This window comes from Macaca nemestrina, chromosome 11 (genome assembly GCF_043159975.1).
Source record: "Macaca nemestrina isolate mMacNem1 chromosome 11, mMacNem.hap1, whole genome shotgun sequence".
In the NCBI taxonomy this organism is placed as follows: domain Eukaryota; kingdom Metazoa; phylum Chordata; class Mammalia; order Primates; family Cercopithecidae; genus Macaca; species Macaca nemestrina.
The window spans coordinates 77921686-77941211 of NC_092135.1; the positions used below are offsets into that span (position 1 = coordinate 77921686).

Genomic DNA, 19526 nt, shown 5'->3' on the forward strand with positions numbered 1-19526 from the left:
GAACTTAAATAATAAGGGTGTTTTGATTCCCAGGGCCACACTGGGTAGTTTATGTGGCACTTCTGAACAAGTTTTTTAAAACCGTAACTGAACTTCCATTTCTGAAATGGCTAGGAAGTTCCTACTGAACCCAATCCTTTCACCGATAACAACTATAAACTCCTGACAAAACATACAACATCCACCTGAAGGCACTGGAGAATGAACAAAAGCAGGCTCAGTCTAGAGGAGAGTAGATGCCCTGAGAAAGGAGTAATATGAGTGAGTTATCCCATTTAATATAGCTTTAGTCTGAGGGCAAGCTGCAGTCTGTACCACACAAGGGTGGCTAAAACTGATGAAAAGCAGAGTCTGAGACAACCACAGCTGCTGGAAACTGAGGGGGGACTCCAGGAGGGAAGAGAGTCAGTGGAGGGGAACCCCATATGCTGGGTATAAATTGTTCCCACATCTCTATCTCTGAACCAACACATGTACAATACAGATTCCTGCCAAGAACTGAACTAAGATTTGAACTGTTGCTAAAGAGACTAGAGTTTGCAATTTAAGTCCAACCAAGTTAACTCCCTAAAAAGTTACCACTCCTTAGAGGAATGTAAGGAAACCAGAATCTCTGTAACATAAAAATAACAATATTCAGGAGACAATTAAAAATAACATTTTTAAAATGTGGCCCAATCTTAAGGGGAAAGACAATCAAAACAGATCAATGCTGAGATGACCCAGATCCTGGAATTAGTATACAAGGTTTTTAAAGCATGGTTTTTAAAACATATGGAACGATGCAAAGAAAAATATGCCTGGGAAATTTCAGCCAAGAGAAACGATAAAATAGAACCAAACAAATTCTAAAACTGAAAAATATATGAAATAAAAAATTCACTGAATACGCTTAACAGAATGGTTAATAGTTAAAAGCCAAAGATAAAGAGAAAAATCTTGAGAGCAGAAAAGAAAAAAACAACATATTATATACAAGGAAATAACAATTCAAATTACTGCTGACTTCTCATCAGAAACTAAATAGACCATGTTCTCACTTATATGAAGCTAAAAACTTACTGGATCTCATGAAGATAAAGCAGACTGGTGATTATCAGAGGCCGGAAAGGGGAGTGGGGTGTGGAGGATGAAGGAAATAAAAGGAGTATAAATGTTTTTATTACCACTGAACTGTACACTTAAACATGGTAAAGATGGTAAATTACATCTCTATATATTTTTATATTAAAAAATTTGAAAAAGAAACGAGAGAGACTTGAAAATAGTGAAACAATTTTTAAAAGTGTTAAAAGATAAAAAACAGTTAACCTAGAATTCCAGAAAAAGCACTCTTTAAAGGAAGACAAAATGAACACATTTACTGATTAAACAAAAAACAACTAAGAGAAACTAAGAGAACTTATTACCAGCAAACCTGCACTACAAAAAATGCTAAAATAAGTTCTTCAAGCTAAAGGGAAATGATACTAGATAGAAACTGTTTTTCAGAAAGAAATGAAGAACACTGTAAATGATACCTTTCTCAGGAAATACAAAATACTGTTTTATTTTAATTTATCTAAAATACATAGGACTCTTTACAGCAAAAATTATGTCTTAAGGGGTTATAATATATGTAGCCAGAGTATATATATGTATAGTATACAGAATTAGCGACCAAAATGGATCTACACTATGCAATGTTTCTGTATCTTTTGTGAGGTGATACAATATCGACTCTAAGTAGCACATGAAAAGTTAAGGATATATATATACTGTTTCCTAGAGTAATGACTAAAAAAAAAATGTACAAAATATAGCTTAAAAGCCTACAAATTAAAATAGAATTTTAAAAATATTTAAAACAGAGGCTACCTCCTCCCTCACCTGAAGATGAGATCCCTGTAGGGATAACCCTTATCTCAGCTGGATTTTAGGACCATTTGCCTCAACAAGATGACTCTGTTTAAACCAAATTGCACGATTCTTTCCAAAGGTCCTGTTTTTAATGGCTATAAAGGTTTAGAGAGCCATAAAACTCAAAACTTTACTCGACTTACATCTGCTCAAAGATATTGGTATTTTTTTCCCTACCTCTACTAGCACAACCATTTAACATTTCTAACATATCCTTCACTACCTTTAAACCCAGTGTTATTTATACATACACTTGTTCCCCAACAAATAATACTTGCAGCACTTTTGTTATTTGCCCAGCATCTTTCTAGGCATTGGACAGGCAGCAATGAACTACTCCAACAAAATCTCCTGTTCACATGAAGTTTACATTCTAGGTATAAGAAACAAATCTATAACGATAAGCAAAACACTAAGCCACTCAAGCAAGGTGACAGGCTGGGTTTTTTGCCTACACATCAGTTTTAAATCACTACTTAACAGTGTAAAACTAGTTTGATATCACTATATTAAAAACAACCCAAATCAAGAAAAAATGCATGAGAGGAGAATTACTTGTACATATATTGGGGCCCACCGCTGACTTACTAAATCAGAAAATGGGCAAGTACAGGAGAAACCCACGCATACTTGATTTATGAAAGTATTCCCAAGGTAATTCCAAAATCCAACTTTTCCCCAAGTCTCCTCAGTTTTTCAATTCTACATAAGAAATAGGTTCTCAATTTGTTCTCAAACCATAAGCCACTTAGGCAGAATAGAGAGACCCCACATCCTACCTACTTTATAGTGAAGAACTTAGTCGTAGATCAATTGAAAAGGGACACAGAAATTCCAAATGAATTAATTCTTAACAATTCACAGGTAAGAAGTGTTTTTTAAACCTGAGAAATTATGGCCACAATTTATAATTACTTATACAATCTTACTCAATCCTCATAATTACCCTGCTCTGGTGATTTTTTTTTAAGCCATGTTTTTCAGTGAAACAAATGAAGCACAGCAAATTCAAGCAATTTGTCCAAGCAAATTACACCTAGTAAATGGCAGAAGCTAAAATTCAAAGCCAGGTTTATCTGATGCCAAAGCCATATATCGTGTCCCAATGAAAACGCCAACACGAATGAATTGAAGCCAAAATGGTAAATTATAAAATGTAAATAAGTACAGACTACTATCCAGAAAATTATCCTAGCCTTAATTGATCCATTCATTCAAAGTTCCAGATACCAAAGACTGTGATTTAATATAACGAAGCACTACTTCTTTTCAAACATTCATAGTAATTTTAAGCATTCCTTTATTTAATTTAGCATACCTAGAATTCACTGTGACTAGGTATACTATGAGCAAAAAATAAAAATAAAAAATCATTTGAACCTATTGCACAAGATTTAGCATTTTCCTTTGCTATTCTCCTGGGGTATTAAACCCAGTTCCTCTTCCCAACCTACTTATACATTTCAAAACAAGCAATTTCTGTGCATTTTATTTCAGGTTACCTTACATATTTAAATTTAATGAGTTTTCTTTCTGATCGATATCATCTTTCCCCTTTCAATCTTCATCAGCAAATAATTGATGGCAATAAAGTACAATCTGTTACATTTCCATGTCTCAAAATGTAAGTGTGAAAATGACAATATGGTAAAGTAGACTGCTATCATAGTTCTAACAAAAAATGAATACAGTATTGTCATTGTACAGATTTATACAGAATATGCCTGTTCGGAAATTCTGAGTTCAACATATGCATGCTAATACTTACACTAATTGGAAATTCCTGAAATGAGAGCAATTTATCTAGAGTTTACAGCACTCTCTGCTCTTCTAAGCATCACTATATGAATTTTATGGTGAATTATTAAATTTCTGTCCCATTCTCACAAGAAAGCAACTCAACAAAACCACACCTGCTCTCCTGAAGAAAGAGGATATTTTCCAATAGGAGATACAGTACTCATGAAAGCACTATTAAAAAAAATGACAGTTTTTCTCTCAGTTTCATCAAGCATTAGAAAGCAAAATATTTAATAGCATTTATAAGTACTTCAGACTGTTAACCAGAAAATGGTGAATTCTACAATTATCTGAAAAATTAAGAAAATGAGAAAATGTTCAACTAATGGCTGAAATGCACTGCTTTTCAGATGATTTCAGTAGCAAAACACTTCTACCATTGTCACTTTGGTGTCCTCAGTTCAAGTTAGAGGAACTTGCTGAAACATACTATCGTAAAATTGCTAAAGGAAGGGGGAATCAACAGTGAATTACCTTTAGTTGGCTCCTCCGGCTTCTAAATAGTAACAACAGGTTTGGTGAATTTCAAACATTTTAACAGAGTTCATATTTAAAACAAAAACAAATAATAAAAACACCTTAGTTGCCCAATGGGGAAAGTGGTAATATTACACAATACAAAATAAAAACTGTCTTAAAATTATTCTAAATGCCAAAATATAACGGGAGGGGAGACAATGGAATTCTCAGAAAATACCTCAACAAGAGCCAAGCCCCCAAGGAACAGATTTTCCTTCTCAGGGAACAAACAGGAATAACAGATTGGCTTTGCTCTTGAACAATATAAAACAAGATTGCTATATACTTTCCATATCTGTACTGAAGGAAAACTTATTTGTTTAGAAAAACCGTTTCTTGCTATTTTTTTCCCTTCTTAAAAATACTTAAATATTAGTGGAAAATGTGCCTCACGATATACCACATAAGGCCAAAAAGTTATAATTTGATGTCAGCATAGAATCACAATTTCAAGAAAATAAAAGAGTCAAAATACTCCTGTCTCTTTCTAGAAAAGTCACCAGGTTGGCAATCCCTTATCGGCAGTTCTAAACTCCGTAAAGCTCTGAAAATACAAAGATTATCCTTAAGCATGTGGCAACTCACTTGACAGCAAAACTTAGCATATACTGACTTGATACTTAATGTCACTTGATACAGTGCAGAAATATTAATATGCTTGATTAGAGGATGCTGCTCCAGATCCCAAAAGGGGGATTACTTAATATGTAGTATAGGTACTGCAGTTCTCTAAAAACTACAAGATACTGAAGTCAAAACACTTCTGGCTCCAAGAATTACAAATAAAGAGTTGCAGAGCTGTACTCCGCTTTGCTTCCTGGTCATTGCATACACCAGGTGTGCTCTCGGACTCATAACCATTTGAATGACTAGACCGCCGGGTTCTAGTACAGGGGCTGGAAGTTGTGCAGATAGTTCTGGACATTGTTTTCTGTAAGAAATAAGTAATATAAAAGCATTTGACTGGTCTGCAACTCTGTGTGGAGAGTAGACAGCCCAAATTTTGAGACACTTTAAAACAGTAAGACACAGATGAGTGAAAAAAAAAAAAAAAAAGACATTTCAATGAACCCAATGATACCATTATTTATACTGAAATCTTCACATTATAAATTAGGAGGTAGTATTACCCCCCATTCATTTCCTATATCATGAAGCTAGTTCCATCTTAGGCTGTTTAAATAACCAAAGAGTTAAGTAATACAATCATTTGGAAATACTATTGTTTTAATTTTTTTAATGCATAGGAAGATTCCCCAATGTGCTCCTTTTCAACAGAATGCAGGATCTATGAGAACAGGAATTTATCTATTTTTGTTAGTTTCAACATTCCAATCAGCTGTCTCTTGATTTACAGTACAGTACTGATTTCTATTTAAGTTGGTTTTAAAGAAAAATTCTACATGTTGAACTTTTTAATGATTCATTTAAAAATAAATTATGATATTTATGGGGCAAATTCCCTTCATCCTGTCCCCTCTCTTTTCTACTGTTTCATCCCTACACAGCTATTTTTTGATATGTTGATGTGTAAGTTCACACTTGATGCCGCTAATCTTTTTTTTTTTTTTTTTGAGACAGAGTCTGACTGTCACCCAGGCTGGAGTGCAGTGGCATGATCTCAGCTCACTGCAGCCTCCACCACCCAGGTTCAAGTGATTCTCATGCCTCAGCTTCCTGAATAGCTAGGATTACAGGCATGCACCACCATGCCCAGCTAATTTTTTGTATTTTTAGTAGAGACGGGATTTCCCCATGTTGGCCAGATTGGTCTCGAACTCCTGACCTCAAGTGATCCGCCTACTTGGGCATCCCAAAGTGCTGGGACTACTGGAGTGAGCCACCATGTCCAGTCTGATGTCTCTAATTCTTAACCTCTCCTACCCACTGTAATTTGGCTTTCCCTTCCCACTACTTCACAACTCTTACCAATGTTACACAATAACTTCTTGTTGCTAAATCCAGGGGCGGCTTCCTTCTTTTATGGAACAATGCTCTAGCATTTGGCACCTAATCCCCTTCTTGAAGTTCTCACTTGTCAACTTACAGGGACACCACCTTCATTTGTCCACTCCTTTATTATTTATTATGCCTGAGAGTTTAATCTTTGCTTGTGAATTTATGTTTTGTTCATTGTTCATTGCTACACTAGGGACAACCCAACACTAGAGGCTTTCAATACATATTTGTTAAATGAATGAATAGTCCTTATCTTTTCTTTCTCCATATTCTCTGTAGAAGATCATCTCCATCCCCATAGCTTCAATTAACATGTGAAAACAACTTTTTACTCCAGCCAATCTTCTCTGAAGTTCCAAATCGTTATGTCCAATTGGCTACAGGAAACCTCTATGTGGATGTGTCAAAGGCCATTTGAACTAAGGAAATCCACACTGGAACTCATTATTTCCTTCTCCCCATCTCAAATCAGCAATTCTTCTAAGATATGACTTACAAAGCTTCCCAGGGGGCAATTTCCTTTTCCTTACTCCCCGTAAGTCACCAAATCCTATTGATTCTATCAAATCTGCCCATGTTTTCCCCTCATTCTGTCACTGTATATAGGAGGCTGGGGGAAGGTTCCATTTAGGCTAGGGCCATAATTGATATTTACATTCAGTGGCTGAGAAAAGCTGGGTGCAGTGGCATGTGCCTAGAGTCCCAGCCTGGGCAACATAGTGAGATCCCATCTCAAAAAAATAGTAAAAGAAGAAGAAAAAAGAAAAGTGCTTACAGAGAAAATGAGGAATTATGAAGCCAAGAGAAATAAAGTACAGTCATGGTCTTTACTAAAGGCAGTGCCTACGTATGGTGGGGAGATATATACATTACACATCAGACAAGGCATTAAGGACTCTGTCCTCGGGTAAAGAAGAAATGTCTAAGTGCTACAACAATGTTATAAACTAAGTTTTACTGGCAAAGAGGGTTTGGGACATACAGAAAGAAGCAGGTCTTGAAGCTGAGTCTTGAAGAACAAGTAGGAATTATCCATATAGAAAAGGGAAAAAGGTCATTCAGGAAATAAGATAAGCATGTGTAAAGACTCAGAGACAGAGAATTTGGGGATTCCAGGGTGTATATGAAAAACTGAACATGAATAAGATGGAACATGAGAGACTCATTAAGCTAAACTATGAAAGCCTCTGTATGAGGACACTGGATCCTCAAGGTTTTTGGTCACTGCTACGTATCCAGAACCTAGGACAGTGTCTGCTACTTAGTAAGTTCCAACTCTAAAATTAAATAAAAAAATGGGGAGTGTAGATTTCTGCAATTACTCCTATTTCTTCCCACACAGAACTCCCTACAATGCCATTTTGTCAACTTGCTCATCAAGGAATACAACAGCAGCCTTGTCTCACCTATTAACTCCTACTTCTTGGAAATACTAAGATTTCCAAGTCTTAGTGCATCAAGACAGCACTATCAGATGCCACTCCCTATTAGTCTTCACTCCATGTTAACCGGTGGAGTAAGCAGCTTGAAAACACTTCCTCGCTGAGTGAGATGAAAAAAATACTAGTTCCTTTGCAGGAACTGCAAAAGGAAATCTATCCCTGAAGGTGCAGTTCTCTCAACTTACAAAATCAACCCTAATTACTGAATATGCCATATGCCTTCATCATACATTCAAACCACTCTCTCCTGCCCCAAATCTGTTCCTCAGCTTGCCTAATTAAGTACATGGGTGAATACATTCTGCCAATTTTCATGGCACAGCTTTGAAAGTCACCTGATTATTTAATTAGAGAGCCACTTAGTAAACCACATTCTGGTTTAAAGAAAACTTGGAGGTGTTGGCCTCCATAGAGAAACTGAGCCCCTAGACATGTAAGCACTGCATTCTACTACAAAGGCTTCTGTAGCCAGGTCTAAAATAAAGCTACACTGACAAACTATTTCAGGGATTCACAGGGTAACTTTTCAGGTGGAAGTGCTGAACTCTGTCTAGCTCCAACCATTTATAAGTTAGGCTGAAAGACAGGTTAAACATGAGTCGCCACTGAGTTCATCCTTCCCACTAGCTAATCCATTCTACAGGAGTTTATATGTCCCAAGGCCAAGGCAGCATACCCGGTTTTTGGTATCTGTTCACTAGGAAAGACTTATTAACTGGACTATATATAGTAAAGGCTTGCTTTAATCCATGCTTAAAGTTTGCACTTTGTTATAGGCATTCAAATGTCTCTTCCAATGTCCACTTGGGAAATGTATATACTGAGAAAAAGCATAAGTCTGGGAGTTTGCCAAAACTAGTATGCTCTCTGGCTTTACAGTTCCACCACCCTCCCATGCTCATATAAACAGAAAAGTGGGGAAATTCAACAAGGGAGCCTTCAAAGTTATAAGTCGGATCAGATGTATTACTAATAGCCACTTCTTTCTTGGACTAGCTCCAGGCACCATGAACAAACCATGACCAAGTTAGGGATATGATAGGCAGTACAAAATTCCATCTAAATACAGGTGGACAATAAACTGAAATTATTATTCAAGTTAAGGCATGGGCATTTGAAATACAAAATGTGTCACCGTGCTGTCTTCTGGGTGGTCTCAGGTACAAGCCACTGTAGGTCATTCAACAATGTTCAATCATGGGGAAGGAGAGTTAACTTCTTTTCTTTTTCTTCTTCTTTTTCTTGAGACAGAGGCTCACTTTATCACCCAAGCTGGAGTGCAGTGGAGTGATCTCGGCTCACCGCAACCTCCGCCTCCAGGTTCAAGTGATTCTCCTGCCTCAGCCACCCGAGTAGCTGGGGCTACAAATGCACAGCACCACACCCTGCTACATATTTTTGTATTTTTAGTAGAGACAGGGTTTCACCATGTTGGCCAGGCTGGTCTCGAACTGCTGATCTCAAGTGATCCGCCTGCCGTGGCCTCCCAAAGTGCTGGGAATGCAGGCATGAGCCATCGCGCCCCAACAGAAGAATTAACTTCTAAAAATTCAACAGCTGGGAAAGCTAATAGAGCTAAGAAAGCTCGCTTAGAAAAACCAGGTAGTCTAGGAAGTGTCAGAACTCCAAAAAGTGATTGGAGGTAATCTATCCAAAGCAGGGAAGGATGTGGTGGCGTAATAATAAATACTGGCTGGCCATGGATCAAGTACTTTGGAGCAAGGAGGGAAACAAACCTGATTCTGAGGACAGGGGGAGGATGAACCATAGCATGCCCCTAAAAGATGGGCTAGAGCAGAAGTTTTCAAACTAACTGGCATGAGAATCACTCGAATGCTTTGGCGAAAAAAAAAAAAAAAAAAAAAAAAAAAAAAAAAAAAAACTGTTGGGCCTGCATTTCTACGTTTCTGATTCAACAGAACTGGGTGAAGCCCAGTAATTTACATTGCTAATAAGCTTCAAAGAGATGTTGCTGATTCAGGAGACCACATTTTTGGAACCACTAGACCAGGATATTAGATCAAAGTTCTTGGCCTTTAACTTATAACCAAGACGGTCTCAGAGCCCCAGTCAATTGAGTTGGGTAAGACTCCATAAAAGTGGCATGGACACTTAAAACTAGAAGGGCACTGGCCGAGCGCAGCGGCTCACCCTGTAATCCCAGCACTTTGGGAGGCTGAGGTGGGTGGATCACGAGGTCAGGAGATAGACACCATCCTGGCTAACATGGTGAAACCCCGTCTCTACTAAAAATAAAAAAAATTAGCAGGGCGTAGTGGCGGGCGCCTGTAGTCCCAGCTACTCGGGAGGCTGAGGCAGGAGAATGGCGTGAACTCGAAAGGCGGAGCTTGCAGCGAGCCAAGATCCGCCACTGCACTCCAGCCTGGGCGACAGAGTGAGACTCCGTCTCAAAAAAAAAAAAAAACCTGGAAGGACACTTAAAGGTGGAAAGGCAACACTCAGACCCAGAGGGCAAGAACTGAGGCACAGACAGAACTCATCAACTGTATCATAGTAGCAATTTACAATAATACAAAGCTAACACTGTATATCAGGCACTGTGCTCAGTGCCTCATCTGCATTATTTTCTTTATACTCAAAAAAAGACAACACAGTGAGGCAGGTATTGTATTATTACCTACATGTTTTCAGATGATGAAGCTGACTATATATAATAGAGACTTTAACTTGCTCCAAGTGACAGACCTAATAATAGCTAAATAAAACTGAAATCTTTGGTCTACTAGTCCATCACCCAGGACCAACAAAAGTAGCTTTCCTCAACCTACTGATAAGGCCTGTAACAAGGCTTCTCCTCTCCTGGTCAAAACCACACTTTTAATGTCAATTTTAAATCTGCCCTTGCATAGTAGGATAATCTGTGTTAACTCCTGAATTCACAAGCAATCCTACAACAAGATAAGTCTAAATACGGATAAGAAGTAGGTTAACTGATCTGCTGAGGACCCAATTTGTTTATCTGCTATTTCGAGTCTCTGCACATCCAAAAATGCAAAGGAAACTCTTACCTAATTCTTGCATCTAGAATAGCCTTTCTCCAAATCCTGCCTTCTCCAATTACCTCAAAAGAATTGTTAGGATTAAGTGGAAATAGGTATGGTAGTTTTTGCAGTTAAACTCAGTGAAATTAACGATTATATTTCCGTTCTATAATGCTGTGTTACAGGACCCAAAGCTCCTTAGAGAGGTGGAGTCTGGACACCCAAGTTTAGCAGTTATTACCTCATTGGAGACAGTTCAAGTTATGTAAGGATCAAGAATGACAGGTGAAGAGGACACAAGAGAAGCGAAGCGTCTTCAAAACTAAACTCTAGAAACTATCAGTATTTACAGGGCAAATAAATGAAAAAGAAACCGCTAATGAAACGTAAAACAAATAGCCAAAGGGATATAACGCCGGAAAGAGGCATAAGAGTGCAAGTACTTCAACTAACTTTTAATCAACTAGAGCTCATTAATCCCACTCCCCAGGCACTGGGAAAGGGGCTTTGGCAAGCCCAATGGACTCCAGAGGCTCTAAGTATAAAACACACTGCACACGAAACAACAGAGCACCAGCGTTGGTGCAGGACTTCAGACAGCTGCAGGAACCTCACAAGGAAGGTCAGCCGGTCCGCTCAGGCAGTCAGTCAGTTCACCGCAGCCCATTCGCTCCCCACCCGCTTGGACTCCTCGGACCCAGCCACTCTCACACCCCTCTCGCGGGCCCGAGCGTGGCGGGAAGACCCACGCACACTCCAGTGCCGCTCACAGCCATATCAGTGAGCCCGCACCCACTCCTCAGGGTCTTTCACTTCCCACCCGACCCGGCAACCCGCTACCCCCGCTCCGCTTCGGTGCCTACGGGGACTCCGCGGAGTTCGATAATTACCTAAAGCTGCACCGCGCCGCCATTACACCGGATGTACGTCACTTCCTCTTCCCGAGCACCGACAGTAGGAACAAGGCAGATACTGAAATACATAAAAACTTGACGCTCAATTGGCTTGACGCGTTATCCTTTTAATTTATTTCAGATACCATATCATAATGCCAGAGTCAAAGCAGTCGATCCAGGCACACTGTATTCTTATCAAAATGGCGACTAAAAAGAAGTTGGCATGAACTACAAAGTCCGAAATCCAGCACCTGTGCTGACGGAAATGACGAAAGCATAATTGTAGTTTAGCGGTGAAATGGCGCGGTGTACGATGGGAATTGTAGTTCATACAGATGCGCGCCAGCGAGTTAACATCCACGCTGCTGACTGGCAGCCTAGCAGTGTTTAGGGTCTAGGCAAATTTACTTTAATCTAAAAGTATTTCACTGCATTTTGGGAATTTTTTTTTTTTTTTTAGTAGTCAGTTGTCACTTTCCTTGAAAATCTTAAGTGAGAGATTTTCTTGAGACTTTTTTTTATAAGAGTTTGACCAAGAGTCAAGTGCCTAATAAATTCCAAGACATCCAAGCCAAGAGAATGGGAGAATATTAGATCATAAATAGAGTGAAATAATGAGGAAAAAATAATTCTGTAGAGACTATGTTGCCTGTCTTTTAAGTTAAGGTACCAACTGATATGACCTGAGAATAAGGAGATTGCCTGGCTGAGTAGGAAGTAGCAGTTTGTACAGCATGCAGAACTAGGGCATCAAACAAATTGTTTCTTTAAACTTCACTTTTCACTAGTAACAAAACGTAAAAGTTCAACTACTTACTATTTTGGAAACTCTCTTTCTAAAACAAGAATATCTTTATGTTATCAAATCTTTCATAAACCAGGCCTGATTTCTCCACACACTTCTCTATTACAGTTTTAGGATGCTGTGCTTCCACTCCTTTCTGGAGGCAAAGTGTGAGAATTAAGAATAAAAACACTGCAGATGGACTACTTACGTTTGAATCTTGAGTCCTTTGATTATTTATGGGTGATTGGGGCAAGTAACTTCACATTCTGTGGCCGTTTCCTGGTCTGTTAAATGGAAATACTAGTAGTACCCATTCATGCAGTAGTTGTAAGAATTGAATTAGTTGATTCACAAGATACGTTTAAGATAATTGCTAGTATACAATAGTGTTATCTATTTTATTTCATATTTAAGATATTTGGCCATTGTTGATGGTGCACTTTGGTGTACCAATACAGGGCACAGGAGATGGATCTGGAGATGAACATTTGTATTTATATATTTAAAAACCCACAATACTATCTGTGATGGTTAATTCTGAATATCAACTTGATTGGATTGAAGGATGCAAAGTATTGATCCTGGGTGTGTCTGTGAGGGTGTTGCCAAACTGTTGACAACTGTTTGTTGTCAAACAGTTGAGTCAGTGGACTGGGGAAGACAGACCCACCCTCAATCTGGTGGGAACAATCTAATCAGGTACCAGCGAATATAAAGCGGGCAGAAAAACGTGAAAAGGCGAAACTGGCCTAGCCTCCCAGCCTATATCTTTCTCCCGTGCTGGATGCTTCCTTCCCTCAAACATTGGACTCTAAATTACTCAGTTGTGAGACTCAGACTGGCTCTCCTTGCTCCTCAGGCTTGCAGACAGCCTATTGTGGGACCTTGTGATTGTGTAAGTTAATACTTAATAAACTCCCCTTTATGTGTGTGTGTGTGTGTGTGTGTGTGTGTGTATGGATATATATATTTATATTAGGATATATATGTAATAGGATATATATATACATATATATGTTTATATATATCCTGTTCTGTCCCTCTAGGGAGCCCTGATGAATATATGACCTCTACAATTATTGACAGAAATAGGAAAGTTAGGGTTGAGCAGAGGAGAACTAGATGGGGCTGGAAAAGAATGGACTTGTCAGTTGGGTCCTTCAGGAAGCAGACACTGAGAAAGAGTTATGAATAAACAAGGTGAAAGGAAAAGGGAGGAAATAGTATGGGGCAGGGGTAGCTCCAGAACAAAGATGAAGAGGCCTACAATGGGTTGAAACGGCTAGACCCTTGTACCACAGTTTTGTTCAGTCACTGGCTAGAGCCACCCCAAGAAGAGCGTGGCCTCAACTAAAAATCCGAGGTGGACATGAAGATGTCAACAGTTGAAGGCTGCCACCTAACCACACTGCTTGCAGCTAGGCTACAAACAAGTCCTTTCCTGAAGAGGTATCTGAGCAGCATATCTCTATGCCTGTCACCGTCCACCTGTTACACCATGTGGACCCAGTCTCCATACACATTTCAGGAACATCTTTTCCAGCGTTCTAGCGCACATTCCTTCCTTAAAAAAAAAAAAAATCTTAGAAGTGGGAAGTTATTGAGACAAACTACACTCCCCATCTTTGGGTCCTGAGGCCACACTGAATCCATTGCCTCTCTTCTCCACTATTCATTCTAAATTTCCCTTGCTGTCAGCTACTACTCTACTGCTCTCAGTGGTCATACTGGTGGTGTAAACATCCTAATTCCTGGGAAGTCTGAGCGCCTGGTAGTGATCTTCTTTTCAGGCAGGTGCTGCTGCATTTTTTCACTGATGATTACTATAAGGTAAGGGATTACCAAGAGATGCTCAAGTGGATCACGTAAGTACCACATATATTCTTACCTGCTCCCATTGTGTAACAGCAAGCCTATCTCCTCCTGCTGTTTGGATTTAGCTACCTCTGACAAAGCATTGATTCCTTTCTTGCCTACTAGCCCCTGAACTCTAGAAATCTCATGTTCCCAGGCACTTGCTGAGCTTAGTTCAATTCAGTGGGACACTGTGTCCCTAGCAAGAATATACCACGTTTGGGAATTAGGACTACCAATTCCACAGAGCTCAGAGTTGTAGGAATGAGAAATACTATGTCCCACAGCAGGTCATTGGGAAAAATGGTAAGTTGGATTATATTCCTGTTTTCATCCCTTGTTTCCTGGACCCAAGTATTGTTCTTACTAGGGACTCTGCATCCTGAGAGACAGTACCTCATTCTTGCAGAATATTGTCTTCTAGCTGGTACTTCAACTGAACCTTCAGCAGGCCATTCCAGTGCTCTGTTAGGCCACCAGCTTCTGGGCATGCAGCATGTGATACATCCAGTGGAACCTATGGTCACAGACTTGCACCACCTTTGCCATGAAGTAAGTCCTACTTGGATGCTATGTTGTATTATATTCCATACCTGTGGATCAAGCATGGTGGAAGTCCACAGATACTGGTGCTGGATGAGTCTTGGTGAGTAGAAAATGCGAATGCATTCCCAAAATAAATATTCCCATAAAATTGAACTGCTAGAATGGAAAGATCTCAATGCAGTCTACTTACCACCAAGTGTTTTCTCGATCTCCTAAAGATTCAGTGTCAAATCAAGGATCAGTTTCACAGGTTAAGCTTTCAGATAAGGCAGTAAGCGGGTAGATCAGCTGTGGTAAGTGGGGATATATGCTGATGGACCTGTGCATATATTCCATTTTTGCCACCCTGGCCATTTTGTTCATGTGCCGATTGTACCAGCACCGAGGTGGCCACTAATAAAGACAGGCTGACGTCAACTAATTGAGTAATTTTTCTACTTGTTTTTAGTGCTTACTCCTTAGATTATACTTTCTTGTGGACATTGATGTGTGATAAAAATATCTTCACACTTTTGCCCACACCAATATGTATATCCATGTTCCTCTAAGATCCTCAGGACTCATTATTTGCGATCTTCTAAACTCATTCTTTTCAGGCCTCTGACCAGCCAGCCAGGATGTTTGTCATTTCCTGTAAGTATATTTATATTCTAACCCCAGGCTACTTCTCCTTCTAAAGAAAGTAGATGACAAGGTGCACCATCCAAAGCTTTGCCCACTAGGAAGACTGTTTCTCTCCGCTGTCTTCAAGGCTATTATTTAATGAGATTGTAATATAAGCTGCTGCCCAATTTCAGCTTTCATCCACATACGTGGGCAACACATTCATAAAGTAAGCTCAGCCATTTTTTTTCTTTCTTCAGCTTATTGATCAAGACCACAGCTCTGCTCCATATGGTCACCAGTATGAGCTGAGGGAGAAGTATTGATGCAACTCTAACGGTGATGTCAGAGTGTATGCTATCTGCTCCCAAAAATTGATTGTGGTCTTCTTTGTGCTTCATCCCAAATGTAATTCTTTTATCTTATGATGGATTACAGTTGAGCTTCCCAGAACTTATAACATGGTGTGTCCAACAAGTCACATTTTTTTTTTTTTTGAGATGGAGTCTTGCTCTGTTGCCCAGACTGGAGTCAAGGTACATTTTGTTTTGTGTCACTTAGTGTCCCACAATAAGCATTTCCTCTTTACCAGTAGCATTATAAGGGCCATTTTTCGAAAGACTTGCAGCCTTCATCTAGATCCCCAGACACCCGAACTGTAATTTTCCCACTGAGATTTCTATAAACTCCATACTGCATCTTTTTCCACCACTGACACCTCTGACATCATAGGTTCTGCCAGATCGTATAGTCCAGTGTCAAAGCTATTTTCACTACAGCTCAGTCCTGCTATAGAACTCTTTCCTTTGCCAGGTTGCAAAATTGGCAGCTTTTTATGTCACCTGGTTTATGGATGAGAAAAATATTTCTAGGTGTAGAGTATGTGCCTTACAGAACCCAAAGCAGCCTCCTAGGCATTGTGCTTTTTCCTTCTTCATGTGGGATGTAAGATGCTGCAGTTTGTCTTTTATTTTAGAAGGGATATTGTAGCACTCCTCCGAACAATGGGCCCTTAATGTCTTTAAATAAAGAACCAGGTCCCTCCGTGATTCTTCCAAGGTTTCATTTCTCACTCTCTGGAGCACAAACCTTAAACATGCTGATAACCTCTTGCTAAACCTGTTTTATCAGCATGATGTCATTGATATAATGAATCAATGTAATATTCTACAGGATTTCCAAACGATTCCTATCTCTGGACTGCAAGTGTGAGTAGGATAGTTAATATAGTCCAGGGGAAAAGTTTCAATGTATATTGATATTTTATTTCTTATGGATATGAACTATTTATTTCATAGGACATGAGCTATTTTAAATTGTCTTGCTTGATCAGGATAGAAAAGAATGAATTTTCCAAACCAATAGCTGCATACCATATACCTGGAGGCATATTATCCTGCTTTATCAATGATACTGTGCTTGGCATGTCAATTGCAACTGTGGCTGCTACTTTGTTAGACTTTTGGTAGTCTACAATCATTCTTCTGTTATAGTTCATCTAGTTTTCACAAAGGCCAGACTGTTGAATTAAATGGAGATATGATGGAAACTATCAACCCTGCATCTTTTTTATTTTTATGAGTATCATTAATCTGCACCATTTTCTAGGCACATTATATTGCTTTAGATGTCTCTTGGACAAGAGAGGCAGTTTTAAAGGCTTCTTTTTAGCCTTCCTCACTATGATAGTTCTTACTCCATAGGCCAAGAACAATACATGGAAGTTGTTCCAACTGTGAAATATGTCAATCTCAATTATACACTTTAAGGTGGGGTAAATGTCCACGGGATTGGTTTGTGAACCCAGTGGACTCATTGTGAGCAGACTCTGAATAGACTCATGGACATGACTCATGGTCTCCGTATGATTCCATTCCAAAAGGAGAGTCATGATATTGCTTCAGATCTTTAGGTATCAGTGTTAATTCTGATCCTGTGTGCAATAGTTCCCAGGAAGTATGGGTACTCCCTTTCCCAGTGTACAGTCATTCAAGTAAGTGGAAATGGATCTCTTTGGGGAAGGACTAGGGGAATCAGTACATGTCATACTTGACATGGTATCACAAGATATTTCTTCCTGAGACCCAGACAAGTCTCGATAGCTTGACAACTGGCACAGATCCAGGAAGTGGGCAAGATAATGTGACTTTTTATTGGTGTGACCACCCTCAGCCTCCTGTTCATCCATTCTTTCCTTTAATTGCATGTATCAAGCAGCATCCTCATTGGAAGCCCATGTATTTTGCTCCTAGTGACACTGTGTTGTATTAACCATCTTCACAATTCTCTCTTAGCTGCTGCTCTGACATTGTTGGTCACAATGATAATTGTGACCCACCCCACCCCCAGCACTGAGGATTAAGTTTTACTTCAACCTCTCTTGCTCTTGGGCCCCATGATCCTCATTGTTACTAAGGAGTCAAGTCCTATGACAGCCTCTCCTACAGTCAGCACTGACCTGTAGAGAAGAGCCAGAACTGGATGTCTTGGTGATGTTGGTGCCCCACTTACTAGCAAATTCCTGATGACCTTGGGGAATGATGTGTCCTCATGGCCTCCTGTGGAAAATAATTTTTTCTGGTAGGCTTTCTGATCTCACATCCATTCCAGCATGTCCGCTTTCCTAGGCCTCTTACTGCCTTCCTCCATTGTCTGCTATGACAATTTAGGCATTTCAGTTTTCCTCAGCATGGACCATCACTTTCTCCAGGTGTCTAGAGGTACCCTAGCAGCAAATTTGCTCTACCTCCTCAGATCTTTTCTGGGGAGTTTAATCGTATATCCCAAGAGAATGCCCCAATGTCAATAAATTCTTATTTATCTGGTATTATGTTCCAGTACTGTCTACCAGTGAAGTATTTTGGCAGTTGGGCTACTGTATTGTGCCAGGGACTAATTATGCCCCATATGCCACCTGCAGTGGGCTCTTGTTTGTCATTCAGACAATGAGGGGTCCAGTGTCAAAGTCTCAACTTACCACTTGTTTCTTTGAATCATTCCTGGAATCACTGTATCAATTGGATCCTGTAAGAAGCAGACAGTGAGATAGAAACAGGAGTGTAAAAGGTGTATTAAAAAGTAATACCTGTGAAAGGAAAAGACAGGAAGCAAAATTGAGCAGAAAAACTTAGCAGATCATGATGAAAATCTGACAGGGCTTTGAAAGCCCAACAGAGAGGTCCAGAGCAAGGATTGCCTGTTAGAAGAGTCTTACATTAGGTGAAATTTTAGGCCATTTAATATAGTTTGGATGTTTGTCCCCTCCAAATGTCAGGTTTAAATGTGGCCCGACTTCCCCCACCAATGTTGGAGGGGGGCCTGATGGGAGGTGTTTGGGTTATGGCAGCAGATCCCAAATGAATGCCTTAGTGCCCTCCGCACAGAAATGAGTGAGTTCTTGCTCTATTAGTTCATGTGACAGCTGGCTGTTAAAAAAAAAAAAAAAAAAAAAAAAAGTGCCCCTTCTGCTCTCTTTTGCTCTGTCTCTTGCCATGTAACCCACCTACTCTCCCTTTGCTTTCTGCCATGAGGAAAAGCTTCCTGAGGCCTCACAAGAAGTCAAGAAGATGCTGGTCCCCTGCGTATACAGCCTGCAGAACTGTGAACCAAATAAATTTCTTTTCTTTATAAATTATCCAGTTTCAGGTATTCCTTCATAGTGATACAAAACAGACTAACACATCATTATACCACATTCTTGCTTGGTCCTTGGCTGGGGTGATCCCAAGAAGAGTATGACCTGGGCACTGAGGCAGATCTGAAGGAGTTAACAGCTGGAGGCCCCAAGTCTGAACATCGGAAGGGTGCATTTCCATGTCTGCCACAATAGGTATTAGCATAGGGAGATGCTAGAAGTAATTCGATTTGTTTGGTATACTCCATGTTTTTAAACTAGCTCAACACTAATATAAAAGTTGCATGGGAAGAACTGTCAAATCGGAAGAGATACTCAGCTTCCCTTAGTTCAGTTAATATAAACATTTCAGAGATTTTAGATTTTAAGGAAAGACTCCAGAGAGTTATCACTGCCCTCACTGTTCATATTAAGTTCTCAGTTTATAGGAAGCTTTGATTAAACACTTAGGAAATAGCTAATGGAACATTTTTATTCCCTCTCCTTCTGATAGTATTGGTATTATAATAAATTGATCACAGCTATTCAGCCTCATTCTCAAGTAAATTTCTGTTTCCCTCTGAAGCTTGCCTAAAAAAACCCTAG

The 19526-nt window shown here is 39.5% G+C and overlaps 1 protein-coding gene across 2 annotated transcripts in view; it reads right to left on the minus strand.

Annotated features, from left to right (window-relative positions):
- Positions 1–11738, minus strand: part of LOC105499531 (CWC22 spliceosome associated protein homolog) — a 64466-nt gene extending 52728 nt beyond the window's left edge. The window contains exon 1 of one of the 2 annotated variants that reach the window (XM_011772128.2): positions 11512–11738. The gene's annotated coding sequence lies outside the window, so the exon portion shown is untranslated. Of the gene's footprint in view, positions 1–4173; positions 4197–11511 lie in introns of those variants that run through there. The other variant, XM_071073001.1, reaches the window with a different exon arrangement.
- Between the last annotated feature and the right edge of the window lie 7788 nt (positions 11739–19526).